The 16,060-nt window shown below is 42.3% G+C and overlaps 1 long non-coding RNA gene across 1 annotated transcript; it reads right to left on the bottom strand.

The window, feature by feature from the left end:
• Positions 1 to 918: 918 nt before the first annotated feature.
• LOC122556888 (uncharacterized) lies at positions 919 to 2,081 on the bottom strand. The gene is made up of 3 exons (XR_006313682.2): positions 1,961 to 2,081; positions 1,146 to 1,217; positions 919 to 1,037 (listed from the first exon to the last, which is right to left on the bottom strand). It is a non-coding gene; the product is annotated as an uncharacterized LOC122556888 (long non-coding RNA).
• Between the last annotated feature and the right edge of the window lie 13,979 nt (positions 2,082 to 16,060).

Raw genomic sequence — 16,060 nt, 5'->3', positions numbered from 1 at the left:
AAACTCCTACAATGCACTCACTATTTGCTGCAAAAAATTGGAATTTATTTTTACTTAGAGGCCTTATTTCCTGACTGTCTCCATGATCAATAGAGTAAAATTAATGGAAACATGTCAAATGCCAAAGAAATCCCAGCCAACAAAAGCCAATGTGAAAAATCATCAACATGAAGGGACAGTCAAACATATCTCTCTGTGAAAAATCAAACTGTTTGGTGTCTGAGTGAGCCAAAAGGTACAAGGTATTAAATATATATTTAGCTTCGGTGTCAGATGTGACTCATTGGTTGCAATTTGACCTCTGAGTCAGAAAAGTACAGAAGAAACATTTTGCATTTCTTTAGCATGTTTCACAGCCTCAGAACATCACAAAGTTTTAGCATCCCAGGCAATTTTGAGCTATAACTGTTGTTTTAATACAGGGCACATAAAACATATTTTTCTTTTTTTCGGAGAACACTGGAAAAGAAATATGCTGTAATTGTTGATAATTTGTTTTAATAATGTTGATTGCTGGATAAATACTTACCAGGCAAATTCTATTGCTTTTCTTCAAATAATACCATGTGTTTTTCATGTCATATTAAAGATTTACATTTGTATAGCACCCTTCATGACCTCCAGATATTCCATGGTGCCTTAAAGCCATTAAGAAGCCATAGGTGAAGCCAATTTAAGATTTCTTACTACTATTCATTCATTCACCTGATGGATGTTGGCTTCAGTGACTCGACTAACAGTTGCTACTTAAAATAAAACAAACAATCGCAGATGCTGACACAAAAAATTGAAATTTCCGGTGAAACTCAGCAGGTTTGGCAACATCTGTGGTGTGGAAAGGTGGGGGGAGAGTGGAAAGCGGAGTTCACATTTTGAGTTCAGTGACTCTTTATTAGAATTTTTTTTCCTATGATTTATTTCCGATCCCTTGAGAAGATGGTAATGAGCTGCCTTCTTGAGCTGCTGCAATCCGCGTGGTATAGTTAGACAGACCTATCTCTTTAAGAAGCATTTGTGACCATCTTCAGCCAGATGATCTGTGTAGGAAATACAGCAGCCAATTTATGTACAGCAAGTCCCCACAAGCAACAGTGTGATACTGACCAAATAATCTGTTTCAATCAAATTGATTGAAGGATAAATACCCGCCAGTTGATGAGGGATGATGTCCTTTGCTGCTCATCTTCAAAGTGATGTCTTGGAACTTCTACATCTACCTTTGAGAGTGGACAGGACATTAGTATAACTCCCTCAGTACGGTGCTGAAATGTTATCAAGATTTTTACACTCAGGTCATAGAGTCAAAGAGTCATACAACATGGAAACTGACCAACTCATCCATTCCAACCTGCTTTCCGAAACTGAACTAATCCCATTTGCCTGCATTTGGCTCATAACCCTCTAAACCTTTCAATATATCTGACCAGACGTCCTTTAAGTATTGTAATTGTACTCACCTCGACCACTTCCTCTGGCAGCTCGTTCCACACATGCACCACTCTCAGTGTGAAAAGGTCGCTCCTCAGATCCCTTTTAAGTCTTTCCCCTCTCACTTTAAACCTGTGCCTTCTAGTGTCAGATGCCCCTACCCTGGGGAAAAGACTTTATCCATGCCCTTCATGATTTAAAAAACCTCTATAAGGTCACCCCTCAACCTCTGACACTCTAGTGCAAGAAGTCCCAGCCTATCCAGCCTCTCATTATAATTCAAACCCCCCCAGGCACAGCAATATCCTTGTAATTTTTTTTGCAACCATTCCAATTTAATAGCATCCTTCCTATAGCACGGTGACCAAAAGTGTACATAGTACTTCAAATGTGATCCCTGTTGTGGGATTTGAACCCCTAACGTTCAGACCCAGAAACGAGGTCTCTATCCATTGGGCCTCAGCAAATGCTCAAATGAACCAGGTTGTTTCTCTGGATTTTGAAGGGAGATGTTGATAAAGAAGGAACGTACCTTTAGGTAGATAGAATATTTTTCAAAACTGTCTGGAATGGGATCCATTTTATTGAGAGAGGTGATATCTCACTGTCCATGGATTGATGTAGCAGTCTCAATGACTAATCCTTCATGGAAATCATCTTCATGTAATATTTCTTTTGGAGAATGAGTGTAACTAATGAGGCAGCTGCAGCTTTTTTGATAAGTTGTAAGCGTTTCCATGGAGACATCTTGGCTTTTACTAGCTCTTCCACATAAGCAGATGCCATAAATATTTCCTTGAGAGTATTTGCTCTAAAGCCATTTTGAAGCATTGCGATTTGATTTGAAACTTGTTAGGTGAACATTAATTTTCTTTGACACAACATAATTTCAGACTGCAGCAAAGTGAACAGTCTCCAACTTGATCCCGAGGGCTCTGTCAACTCAACACATGATGCTCTCGGAAACGATAAACCTACCACAACACAGCACATCCCCAATAAAGTTAACACAGAAACACCTTCCAAACTGTAAGGCGCCGTGCATATTACCTCTTTTCTTTACAGAAGTGTAAATGAGCCTGAAACTGATCAAAGTGAACCTCTCACCAGTGAATTTGACAATCACTTTGTCATTTTAAACCCAAAATATGCTTATGCTTTACAGTGGATAAATGAGTGATGGTGGCTCCTGTGCTGGTGTAACAGGTAGGAATTGTAGCTCAGTGGGCAGTATTGACACCGAGTCAGCGGGTTTGAGTCTCCCTCCTGACCACAAGATCCAACAATAGCATGGAGGTAGTGCTGCTCTGTCAAAGGGATAGTACTGACAGAACACTAGCACGTTGACAGGGAAATGCTAAAGGACACATTTATTGAAGCTTTTCATCTTGCATTTAATAGGGGAATTTGCAAAAAAAAAGTCAAAATAAAAGGAAAACAATCTTTATCATGTATATGAGGAGAAAGCTGATTGGTGCACTTTTATCAGTAGAGACATTGCTATGGAGAATGTAGCTGTTAATGATGACTGACAATTAACTGCTAAGCTTTGATTAAGCTTTAAAGCAGGTAGTTTGACCCTGATTAGTCCAGGCTTTGCCCTGTGAAACAAACCAGAGATTGGCTGTCACCTTTTTGTCTTGAGGTGAAAGAGGCACAATCTTTTCTTTTCTGTCTGCAAAGAGCAGCGCATCGCATCTTAATTCATGTAGCTACCAGTATGTGCAAATTCACTGTATTGACTGACTGACAATCATACATTGGTTCTCAGGTAAATTCTTCACACACTCAGGATTATTTAGGATTTATGTGTGTTCAAACGTCTGGCAGGTCAAATCAAGCAACATATCCCTTTAGTTGTTTGCCACAAACAAGGGACTACTTACCCAGCCAGACGGTAGTTGTGGAACTCACTACACTGTATCCAACATCAAAGTCCATGATTAGACCACCATTTGCAAAATAGGCAATAATATTGGTGTCAAAGGAACATTGTCATCTGCACATCCCCACGAACCATTGTCATTTCATTGTTAACTATTGGCACTGTGAGTTTACCTGCACCGGAGGGGCTGCAGTGATTCTGAGAGGCTGATTACCAACATCTTCATGGAGACAGAAGGTTCTTGTTAGTCCCCAACTAAAACACAATGCACATGGCCTTATTGCAGACTGTTACTTTTCTGGTTAAAGGTCAGTTAAGTGAAACAAGAAATGGTAAAGCATTCCTCAGAGACCACCAGCATTCATTGTTTGCCCCTCTTGGGAAATTAGAGTACTTCAAGAATTAGAGTTGTGCTAAATAAAAACGTGAACTATGGATGCTCTAAGTCAGAGACAAAACTAGAAATTTTTGGAAAATCTCAGCAGGTCTGGCAGCATCTGAAACATTAATTCTGACTTCTCTCCACAGGTGCTCCCAGACCTGCTGAGTTTTTCCAGCTATTTCTATTATTGGCTGTAGAGTTGTGCTGTTAATTCCCAAAACTCTGAGCATCAGTTATGGTCGAGATAGCAGATTGGAATCCAGCCCTCGGTTCTGGTGCTAATTCAAAAGCTAGTCCAGTGCCAAAAAGAGTATAGTCATCAAATAGCCTAACAAGCATGCAGTACCTCCATGAGGAGTTAAAATTTCGCACCATTTGATAATAATAATTCTGCTCCTGAGTGAGGTGTGAAGAATGGACCCAGAAATATGACTGATAATAGGGATCGATAAAATCTGATTTTTTGTGCAGAGGCAGGTGAGTGATTCATAAACTAATGACTAATTAATATTTGGCTGAAGCCTCAAATCAGATTTCCCATCATCACAAAGTGACGTGCCGAAAGGATTAGAACAGGATTATTCAAATGAATAATAACTTTGAAGATTATTAATAGCAGCTTCTCAAAAAGATTCTGAACACTTCACTACTGGGCGTAAGGAGATGTTTTCATCATCATAACTAGCTTTCTGCAACTTTGGAACAGTTATTAAAAATATTCAAAGCAGAACTCCATGTAAAGAGCGAATATAATAGATTCCTAGAACTGGGGAGATGGTGGTGCAGCGATAGTGTCACTTAACTAATAATCTGGAGGTTTATGCTAACTGTCTGGAGGCATGGGATCAGGTCTTGCCATGGTAGATGCTGAAATGTAAATTAATGGGGAGAAAATTAAAAATCTGGAGACCATATTTGTTGATTGTTAAAAACCCTTCTGGTTCACTAATGCCCTTTAGAGGAAGAGAATCTATCAACCTTATCTGATCTGGCCCACTGTTTAAAAAAAAGGAGGTAGACAAAAGGTGGGGAACTACAGGTCCATTAGCTTAACTTCTGCAGTGGGGAAATTCCTTGAATCTTTAATCAAGGAAGAAATAGCACAACTTCTGGATAGAAATTGTCCCTTCGGGCAGATACATCATGGGTTCATGAAAGTCTGATTGTGTTTAACTAACTTACTGGAATTCTTTGAGGACATTATGAGTGCAGTGGACAATGGGGAACCAGTGGATGTGGGGTATCTGGATTTCCAGAAAACATTTGACGAGGTGTTGCACAAAAGGCTGCTGCATAAGATGAAGGTGCACAGCATTACTGGTAATGTATTGGCATGGATAGAAGATTGGTTAACTAACAGGAAGCAAAGACTGGTGATAAATGGGTGATTGGGGTTTAGATCAGAGTAGTGCTGGAAAAGCACAGCAGGTCAGGCAGCATCCAAGGAGCAGGAAAATTGACGTTTTGGGCAAAAGCCCTTCATCAGGAATAGAGGCAGGAAGCCTCCAGGGTGGAGAGATAAATGGGGGAGCGAGGGGGGTGATTATCTGGTTGGGTGGTCAGTGGCTAGTGGTGTGCCACAGGGATCAGTGTTGGGACTGCAACTGTTTACAATTTACATAGATAAAATGGTTTTGGGGACCAAGTGCAGAATGTCAAAGTTCACTGACGGCACTAAGATGAGTGTAAAGCAAAGTGTGCAGATGCCACTGAAAGTCTACAGAAGGACATAGATAGATTAAGTGAGTTGGCAAGGGACTGGCAGATGGAGTACAATGTTGGTAAATGATTTGGCTGTGAATATAGGAAGTATGGTTAGTAAGTTTACAGATGATGCTAAAGTTGGAGGTCGAGTAGACAGCAAAGAAGGTTACCACACAGTACAACTGGATCTTAATTAGATGGGCCAATGGACTGAGGAGTGGCAGATGGAGTTTAATTTAGATAAATGTGATTTGCTACATGTTGGAAAGGCAAATCAGGGCAGAACTTATACATTCAATGGTAAAGTCCTGGGGAATGTTGCTGAACAAAGAGACCTTGGAGTGCAAATTCATAGTTCCTTGAAAGTGGAGTTGCAGGTAGGTAGGATAGTGAAGGTGTTTGGTATGCTTTCCTTTATTGGTTGGAGCATTGAGTATAGGAGGTGGGTTGCGGCTGTACAGGACATTGGTTCAGCCACTTTTGAAGTATTGGGTGCGATTCTGGTCTCCTAGTGATAGAAAAGATGTGAAACTTAAAAGGATTCAAAAAAGATTTTCAAGAATTTTGCCAGGGTTGGAGGATTTGAGCTACAGGGAGAAGGTGAATAGGCTGGGGCTGTTTTCCCTCGAGTGTCGGAGGCTGAGGAGAGATTTATAAAATTACGAGGACATGGATAGGATGAATAGGCAAGGTCTTTTTCACAGGGTGAGGGAGGCCAAAACTGGAGGATGCAGGTTTAAGGTGAGACGGGAAAGATATAAAGGGGTCCTAAGGAGCAACATTTTCATGCAGAGGGTGGTGCGTGTATGGAATGAGCTGCCACAGCAAGTGGTGGAAGCTGCTATGCTTACAAAATTTAAAAGGCATCTGAATGGGCTTATGAATAGGAATGGTTTAGAGAGATATGGGACAAATGCTGGCAAATCCTAGATTTATATAGGATATCTGGTTGGCATGGATGAGTTGGACCAAAGGGCCTGTTTCCATGCTGTATATCTCTATGATTCTATGACTCTAAATGTGAGTCATCCATTTTGGTAGGAATAACAGCAAAATGGACTATTATTTAAATGGCGAAAAATTGCAGCATGCTGCTGTGCACAGGGACCTGCACAGTCTTGTGTATGAATCATAAAAGTTGGTTTGCAGGTGCAGCAGGTAACTAAGAAGGCAAATGGAATATTGTCCTTCATTGTTAGATCAATGGAGCTGTATAGGCTACTGGTGAAGCCACATCTGGAATGCATAATGTTTTGGTCTCCATATTTGAGACATGTTGTACTGGCACTGGAGAGGTGCAGGAGAGGTTCACTAGGTTGCTTCTGGAGTTGCAAGGATTGGCTTTTGAGAGAAGGCCCCTTATAGAACATAGAACATAGAACAATACAGCGCAGAACTGGCCCTTCAGCCCTTGATGTTGCGCCCAGCTGTGAACTAACCTAAGCCCACCCCCCACACCATCTCATTATCTTATGCTTATCTAAGGACTGTTTAAATGCCCCTAATGTGGCTGACTTAACTATATTCCATGCCCTTACCACTCTCTGAGTAAAGAATTTGCCTCTGACATCTGTCTTAAATCTATCACCCCTCAATTTGCAGCTGTGGCCCTTCGTGCAAGCTGACGTCATCATCCAAGGAAAAAAACTCTCATTGTCCGCCCTATCTAATCTTCTAATCATTTTGTATGTCTCGCTTAAATCCCCTCTTAGACTTATTCTCTTCAATGAGAACAGACTCAAGTCCTTCCACCTTTCCTCATAAGACCTTCCCTCCAGACCAGGCAACATCCTGGTAAATCTCCTCTGCACCTTTTCCAATGCTTCCACATCCTTCCTGTAATAGGGTGACCCGAACTGTACACAATATTTCAAGTGCGACCACACTAGTATTTTGTATAGTTGCAGCATGGCATCACGGCTCCGGAACTCAATCCCTCTGCCAATAAAACCTAACACCCATTATGCCTTCTTAACAGCACTATCAACCTGGGTGGCAACTTTCAGGGATTTATGTACACGGACACCAAGGTCCCTCTGCACATCCACACTATGAAGATTCTTTCCATTGACCCAATATTCTGCCTTCCTGTTATTCTTCCCAAAGTGAATCGCCTCACATTTATCTGCATTGAACTCTATTTGCCATCTTTCAGCCCAGTTCTGCTGTTTATCCAAGTCCCCCTGCAACCTGCAACATTCTTCCACCACTCCACCGACTTTAGTATCATCTGCAAACTTACTAACCCATCCAGTTATAAAAGTGACAAATAGCATTGGTCCCAAAAACAGATCCTTGTGGCACACCATTAGTAACCAGACTCCAGACTGAATATTTTCAATCAGCCACTACTCGTTGCCTTCTTACAGAAAGCCAATTTCTAATCCAAACTGCTAAATCACCCTCAATCCTATGCGTCTGCATTTTCTCCTGTAGCTTACCATGTTTAACCTTATCAACTGGCTTCACTGAAGTCCATGTACACCACATCAACTGGCTTACCCTCATCCACATGCTTGGTCACCTTCTCAAAAACCTCAATGAGGTTTGTGAGACACGACCTGCCCTTGACAAAACCATGTTGACTATCTCCAATCAAATTGTTGCTTGCAAGATGATTATAAATCCTATCTCTTATAATCCTTTCCAACACTTTTACTACAACAGACACAAGGTTCACTGGTTATCTCTGCTGCCCTTATTGAACAAGGGCAGAACATTTGCAGTCCTCTGGTACTAAACCTGTAGACAATGATGACTCAAAGATCAAGGTCAATGGCTCGGCCATATCCTTCCTAACTTCCCAGAGAATCCTCGGATAAATCCCATCCAGCCCAGGGGACTTATCTACTTTCACACATCCTAGAATTGATAACACCTTCTTCTTACTAACCTCAATCCTTTCTAGTCTAATAGCCCGTATCTCAGTCTTCTCCTCTACAATAGTCTCCTTTTCCTGAGTGAAAACAGATGAGAAATATTTGTTTAGCACCTCTCCGATCTCCACAGGGTCCACACACAACTTCCCACTTCTGTCATTGACTGGCCCTATTCCTACCCTAGTCATCCTTTTATTCCTCACATACCTATAGAAAGCTTTAGGATTCTCCTTTATTCTATTTGCTAAAGACTGCTCATGTTCCGTCCTTGCTCTTCTTAACTATCTCTTTAAATCCTTCCTAGCTGATCTGTAACCATCTATCGTCTTATCTGCACCATCCTGCTTCAACGTCACATCAGCCTCCCTCTTCCGCTTAACAAGAGATACAATTTCTTTAGTAAACCACAGTTCCCTTACCTTACCACTTACTCCCTGCCTGACAGGGCCATACCTATCAAGGTCACGTAAAAGCTGTTCCTTGAACCAGCTCCACCCTTCGATTGTCCCCATCCCCTGCATTTTGGAAAAAATAACATGGTACAAATGGATGCCATTCAACCCATTTCCACCTGTGTTGGCTCTTTAAAGGAGATTTCTTATTATCCTCATTGCCCCTTGTACTTCTGACATACATTTGCAAAGTTTTCCTTCCAACTGATTGGGCTTTGGTCAAATCTACAAGAAGCAAGAGCAACCTAAATGTAGATCAAACAGGACAGGAGTGCAGAGGAAGGAATAATGCATGAAAAGAGCATTAATTTCAAAGCAATAGATAGAATTATCAAATGGTACTCTAAAGAGATGGTTCAACATTGTTATGAAGATTAAAAGCTAGCAGAACAACCTGACAGCACCAAGTGTTCTGAATAGGATACAAAGTAATATGTGGTCCAGCAACTAGTGTAGCTGGTTGCCTGGAGACAAAAACAAATTTGAATTAGGTCACTCAGTTTAAATTATGCCCCCCCCCCCAAAAAAAATACCAAAGTTGAATTGAGTATATTGTCAATATTAAAGACCAATGACACAATCCGATACTTCGGAGGTATAAGAACGGGAAAAATTGAAAAGTTTGGAGAGAACTGCCAAAAGACCAACAGGCTGCTAGTCAGAACTCTCTGAGAGGGACCTGTCTAGAGAAGGTACAGAGAAAAACATCGACACCAACCTGGAGAGCAAACCTCCAAAAAGGAGCTTTGATAGCTGGCTGGTTTTGAAATTTGAATTTTTCAGTAAATCTTAATCAGGGGTTTTTAATCAGACTAGTATTATAGAAGGCAAAGTAAAAGATAGGTTAGAGGAAGGAATTGTAACTAGTTGTTAGTTAATTATTCTCTGTTTTACTTTAAGAAATAAAGTTGTTAATTTTTATTTTAAATTGTTGTTGGCCTATTGGAGTTTCACAGATTACTGCAGAGGATAATCTTTTTCTGTGTTGCTGGTTTAAATTATACAGGAGGGTTTACCCCATGTTGAAACAAACATAAAATGGGAAGAAATCCTATAAAAATTAGTTAAAATGTCTGACTGGGAAGTAAACATTGCAGGGATTAAACTATTTAGAAAATTAAGGAGGGGAGGTGGAGAAGCTGGAGTTATTCAGTTTAACATAATGACAGTGAAAAGAAAAGCGGCTTTGTCTTTAACAAAAGAAAAAAGAGGTATGTGAATCCCATAATTGTGATGGTACAGAAGGGGGTTATTCAGCCCATCATGCCTGCACTGGGTCTATTACCTGGTGTCAATCTCCTGCCTTCTCCCTATATCCTTGCACACTATTTCTATCCAAATAATCATCCAATGCTCTCTTAAATGCCTCAATTGAACCTGCTCCACTACATTTCCAGCAAGTGCATTCCTGACCCTTGCTGTGTGAAAAAGTTATTTTTCCATAACATTGTTGCTTCACTTGCACATTATGTTTCGGTAAAAGATAATGGTCTATGAACCAGTCTAATGTGTAGCATAGCATCTACATTTGGAACAGAGGTAAATGAAATATCAACAAATTAGAGAATTGAACAGAAGCATATGTTAATGATAATCATGGGGATACTAACTTTGATATCAGTTGGACAGAAGAGATAGATAAAGGAGTTAAGGAGAATGCTTCATACAATATGTACTTGACTCCTTTCTCAACCAAGTGCAAAAATCCCAAGAAGGAAACGTTCTCCATTGGATCAAGGGCAGCACGGTGGCTCAGTCGTTAGCACTGCTGCCTCACAGCACCAGGGTCCCAGGTTCGATTCCAGCCTCGGGCAACTGTCTGTGCAGAGTTTGCACATTCTCCCCATGTCTGTGTGGGTTTCCTCCGGGTGCTTCAGTTTCCTCCCACAGTCCAAAGATGTGCAGGTCAGGTGAATTGGCCATGCTAAATTGCCCATAGTGTTAGGTGCATTAGTCAGAGGGAAGTGGATCTGGTTGGGTTATTCTTCGGAGAGTCAGTGTGGACTGTTTCCACACTGTAGGGAATCTAATATAATCTCGTACTAGGGACAGAACCAGGGTAGATAGGGAAGTGAAAGTAGGTGATCTTCTAGGCAACAATGACCATAATATAGTTCAGTGTAAACAACATGATAAGGAAAGATGATTATGAGGGGCTAAAAATGCAACTTGAGAACATAAAATGGTAAATAATGATACAGATCAACAATGGAAATGTCTGTAATGGTGTTTTACAGAGGGAAAAGAAAATATATTCATCTGAAAGGTAAGAACAAGTTAAACACTAGTGAGACTCCTTGGAGGAATAAACACATAAAACAGCAATTGTACGTTAGAAAAAGACATAACGGAAGAGTGCATGATAGGAAGAACACAAAGAGATTAGAAGAACTGTAAAAAAAAACCCTATCATATTAAATTATCAAGGAATATAAAGCAAATAGCAAAATATCTGACAAATATACCAGTAAAAAAAGAATAGCTGTGATGGGAATAGAACTGTTAAAGCACAGGCATAATAACTTCAGGGTTGAGATCTGAAGATTTAGGCAAGAGCTTACATAAATATTAAGCAATTATTTCGCTTTCGTATTTACAAGGGAGGCAGGTCATGTAAATAAGATATTGAATTATAAAAGGGATGAAGTAAGGGGAGGGACTGTTTCATCAATAAAGAGGAGGACTGCAATTACAGGAGGCTATTAGTAAATTTGCAGAATGATCAAATAATTGGAAACTGGAATTCGATACAAAATATTTGGAGATTTTCTTTCTAGTCAGAAGACTGGGAAGATAATTTCGTACTTGGAAGATGCAAGTCTCAGAGGAGTAGAGAATCAAAGGGATCTCAGAGTATAAACACGTCAATTACTAAAAGTTGTGGCATAGGTTCACAGGACTATGAATAGGCCTACGAAGCACCAGGCTTTATTTTTAGAGAGTTAGAATTGAAAAGTAAGGAAGTTATATGAAATATGTATTGAATGTTGGTTAGACCATATTTAAACTCCTGTGTGCTACTCCAGTCACTATGTTAAAGAAAGGATGTGTAGGCGCACTGCAGAGGGTGCAGAGAAAATTCATAATGATGATACCAGAAATGTTTGGGTATACACGTCAAGAAAGCATTGACAGGTTAGGTGTCTTTCAGAAAGCTGAGTGGTGACCAAAATAGAGATATTAAAATGATAGAATATTTTGAGAGGAGGGATACTGCAAACAGGTTTCCTGTGTGTGGAAAAACATGACTACAGGCCATCAGTATAAGATAATTACCAAGAAATCCACTGGGGAATTCAGAAGAGACAGCTTCACACAACGTGTGTAGGAATGTGGAACTCACCACCACACAGAGTGGGAATATGTTATAGTTGCATCAATGGGAGAGCACATGAAGGAGAAGGGATTAGAGCATTTTGAAGGTACATTTGGGTGAGGAAGGATCAGAGGACGCTAGTGTTAAGCTTAAAACCCAGCAAGGACTGAATGGTCTGTTTCAATGCCAATGTATCCAATGTCTTTATCCAATTCTTCTTTTGAATGTTATGACAGGTGGAATACCTTAAATCCAACTACCTGAACACTTGTTGCAGTCTGAGTCTTGGATGTTTATATAATTGTGGACATACCATTTAAATTGAAAGAAAATTGAAACCACAATAATTTACTGGACAAGAGAGCTAGACCTTGCACTGGTTTAATGCGTCCTTAAAATAGTTACTGACTGTTGGTTTACACATTGTCTACATGTGTTCTTAAAGAAGCTTCACACCACCTGATGGTGCAACCATCAGTTACCAAGATGGAGGCAAAGTAGCAGTGCAGCATGGCTGGAGCTCATCTGCTTTTAACTTTTTAAATTTTTACCTCAATCTACTTCCCTTCTGTGGAGAGATCAGCAGCTTCAAGGTGTCCAGTATGCCTGAGGCAAAGTTTCTTCCTGATAGCAGCAGTGGAAGTTAGTGCAGCACAGTGGAAATTGAGACAGTGCAGGGAAGACCGTGGGGGAAAGCGCAGGGGAGAGCGAGAGAGTAAGTCCAACACAGAAGGGATCAAGCCAGAGTGGGGCAGAGCGAGGGAGAGTGACGGGGAGAGCGAGAGAGAATGCAGGGGAGAGTGAGAGACAGTACGGGGGAGAGTGAGAGACAGAACGGGGGAGAGTGAGTGAGAGTGCAGGAGAGAGTGAGAGCGCGAGCCCAACATGGAGGAGATCAAGCCAGTGCAGGGGACAGCAAGCCCAGTGTGGAGGAGATCGAACCACTGTTGGGAGTACATATTTTTCTTCTTTAACGTGATGGTTGTGTCCTTGTGCAACGCCACATTATAGAAAAATCGTTTTGCTTTAGAAATAGCGCTTAAAGTGTTGGCAATGTAGTTGCATTACAGCCAACATATGTTTTAAAAGTCTGCATTTTGGAAACAGTATCCCCAGTTTGTCAGTCACATTGCAGTGAATTTGTGTTAACGAAACATGTGTAACACAGAACAACCTATATGAGCCCAGCGTGACTAAGCACTTAAGAAGGACTGCGATGTTCAACTTTTAACTTTATTTCTTTATTTTTCCACTTTATATAAAGAAGGACTTTTACTGTTGAGTTTTAACTACATTTCCTTAGTTTTCTACTTTGTACCTCTGATGGCACCAGGAACACCACCATTGTAAACTTTTCACTGCATTCAAGTACCCCTGTACTTTAGTGCACATGACAATAAAATATAATTCTAATTCTAAAATTTCTGACCGAGCTTTCCCCAAATTAACCGTCGACCAAATCTGGAAATACCTGAAATCCAGCAAGATCTTAGCCCTGAGAGATGTGAGGTATTGACTGCATGTATCCTAGGATAATAAAAGACGTTGCTCTAGAGATAGTGGATGCACTGCAGTAAATGTCCAAGAATCCACAGATTCTGGGAAAGTCCCAGAGAATTGAAAAACTGCCAATGTAATACATTTATTTAAATAAGGAAGGAGACAAAAAAAGAACAGGTAATTATAAGCATGGCTATCTTCATGTCTGCTATTGTGAAAATGTTACAGTCTATTATAAAGAATGCAGTGGCAGAGTATTTAGAAATGAAAAACATGACCAAACAGAATTAGCATATCTTCATTAGGAAAATTAGCTTAACCAATTTGCTCAAGTTCTTTGAGGAGGTAGCAAGCAGACTAAATCAAAGGGGAACAGTGGATGTAATATATCTGGATTTTGAGAAGCCTTTATTAGGCTGCCTAATAATAAAAGAGATTCTGGATTAGTGGTGCTGGAAGAGCAAAGCCAGCGGATAAAGGGGGCGCAGTGGTAGTCTGGCACACTGACCTCTACACCGCTGAAGCCAAACGTCAACTCGAGGACACCTCTTCCTACTGCCCCCTCGACCATGACCCCACCCCCCATCACCAAACCATCATCTCCCAGATCATACAGAACCTCATCACCTCAGGAGATCTCCCACCCACAGCTTCCAACCTCATAGTCCGGGAACCCCGCACTGCCCGGTTCTATCTCCTTCCCAAGATCCACAAGCCTGACCACTCTGGCCGACCCATTGTCTCAGCATGCTCCTGCCCAACTGAACTCATCTCTACCTACCTCGACACTGTCCTATCCCCCCTAGTCCAGGAACTCCCCACATACGTTCGAGACACCACCCACGCCCTCCACCTCCTCCAAGACTTCCCTTTCCCCAGCCCCAACGCCTCATCTTCACCATGGATATCCAATCTCTCTACACCTCCATCCGCCATGACCAGGGCCTCCAAGCCCTCTGTTTTTTCCTCTCCAGATGTCCCCAACAGTACCCTTCCACCGACACTCTTATTCGTTTGGCCGACCTGGTCCTCACCCTTAACAATTTCTCCTTTGAATCCTCCCACTTCCTCCAGACCAAAGGGGTAGCCATGGGCACACGTATGAGCCCCAGCTATGCCTGTCTCTTTGTTGGCTACGTAGAGCAGTTGATCTTCCGTAATTACACCGGCACCACCCCACCTCTTCCTCCGCTACATTGATGACTGTATTGGCGCCACCTCGTGCTCCCGCGAGGAGGTTGAGCAATTCATCAACTTCACCAACACATTCCACCCTGACCTTAAATTTACCTGGACTATCTCTGACACCTCCCTCCCCTTTCTGGACCTCTCCATCTCCATTAATGACGACCGACTTGACACTGACATTTTTTACAAACCCACCGACTCCCACAGCTACCTGGATTACACCTCTTCCCACCCTACCTCTTGCAGAAATGCCATCCCATATTCCCAATTCCTCCGCCTCCGCCGGATCTGCTCCCAGGAGGACCAGTTCCACCACAGAACACACCAGATGGCCTCCTTCTTTAGAGACCGCAATTTCCCTTCCCACGTGGTTAAAGATGCCCTCCAACGCATCTCGTCCACATCCCGCACCTCCGCCCTCAGACCCCACCCCTCCAACCATAACAAGGACAGAACGCCCCTGGTGCTCACCTTCCACCCTACCAACCTTCGCATAAACCAAATCATCCGCCGACATTTCCACCACCTCCAAACAGACCCCACTACCAGGGATATATTTCCCTCCCCACCCCTTTCTGCCTTCCGCAAAGACCGTTCCCTCCATGACTACCTGGTCAGGTCCACGCCCCCCTACAACCCACCCTCCCATCCTGGTACTTTCCCCTGCCACCGCAGGAACTGTAAAACCTGCGCCCACACCTCCTCCCTCACCTCTATCCAAGGCTCTAAAGGAGCCTTCCACATCCATCAAAGTTTTACTTGCACATCCACTAATATCGTTTATTGTATCCGTTGCTCCCGATGCGGTCTCCTCTACATTGGGGAGACTGGGCGCCTCCTAGCAGAGTGCTTTAGGAAACATCTCCGAGACACCCGCACCAATCAACCACACTACCCCGTGGCCCAACATTTCAACTCCCCCTCCCACTCTGTCGAGGACATGGAGGTCCTGGGCCTCCTCCACCGCCGCTCCCTCACCACCAGACGCCTGGAGGAAGAACGCCTCATCTTCCACCTCGGCACACTTCAACCCCAGGGCATCAATGTGGACTTCAACAGTTTCCTCATTTCCCCTTCCCCCACCTCACCCTAGTTCTAAACTTGCAGCTCAGCACTGTCCCCATGACTTGTCCGGACTTGTCCTACCTGCCTATCCCCTTTTCCACCTATCCACTCCACCCTCTCCTCCCTGACCTATCACCTTCATCCCCTCCCCCACTCACCCATTGTACTCTATGCTACTTTCTCCCCACCCCCACCCTCCTCTAGCTTATCTCTCCATGCTCCAGGCTCACTGCCTTTATTCCTGATGAAGGGCTTTGCCCA

The sequence above is a fragment of the Chiloscyllium plagiosum genome, unplaced genomic scaffold (genome assembly GCF_037043375.1).
Source record: "Chiloscyllium plagiosum isolate Xiang-an unplaced genomic scaffold, Cpla_swu_hap1 HiC_scaffold_16, whole genome shotgun sequence".
Lineage (NCBI taxonomy): Eukaryota > Metazoa > Chordata > Chondrichthyes > Orectolobiformes > Hemiscylliidae > Chiloscyllium > Chiloscyllium plagiosum.
The sequence above is the reverse complement of the archived record's forward strand: the minus strand, read 5'-3'. Positions and strand labels throughout refer to the sequence as shown.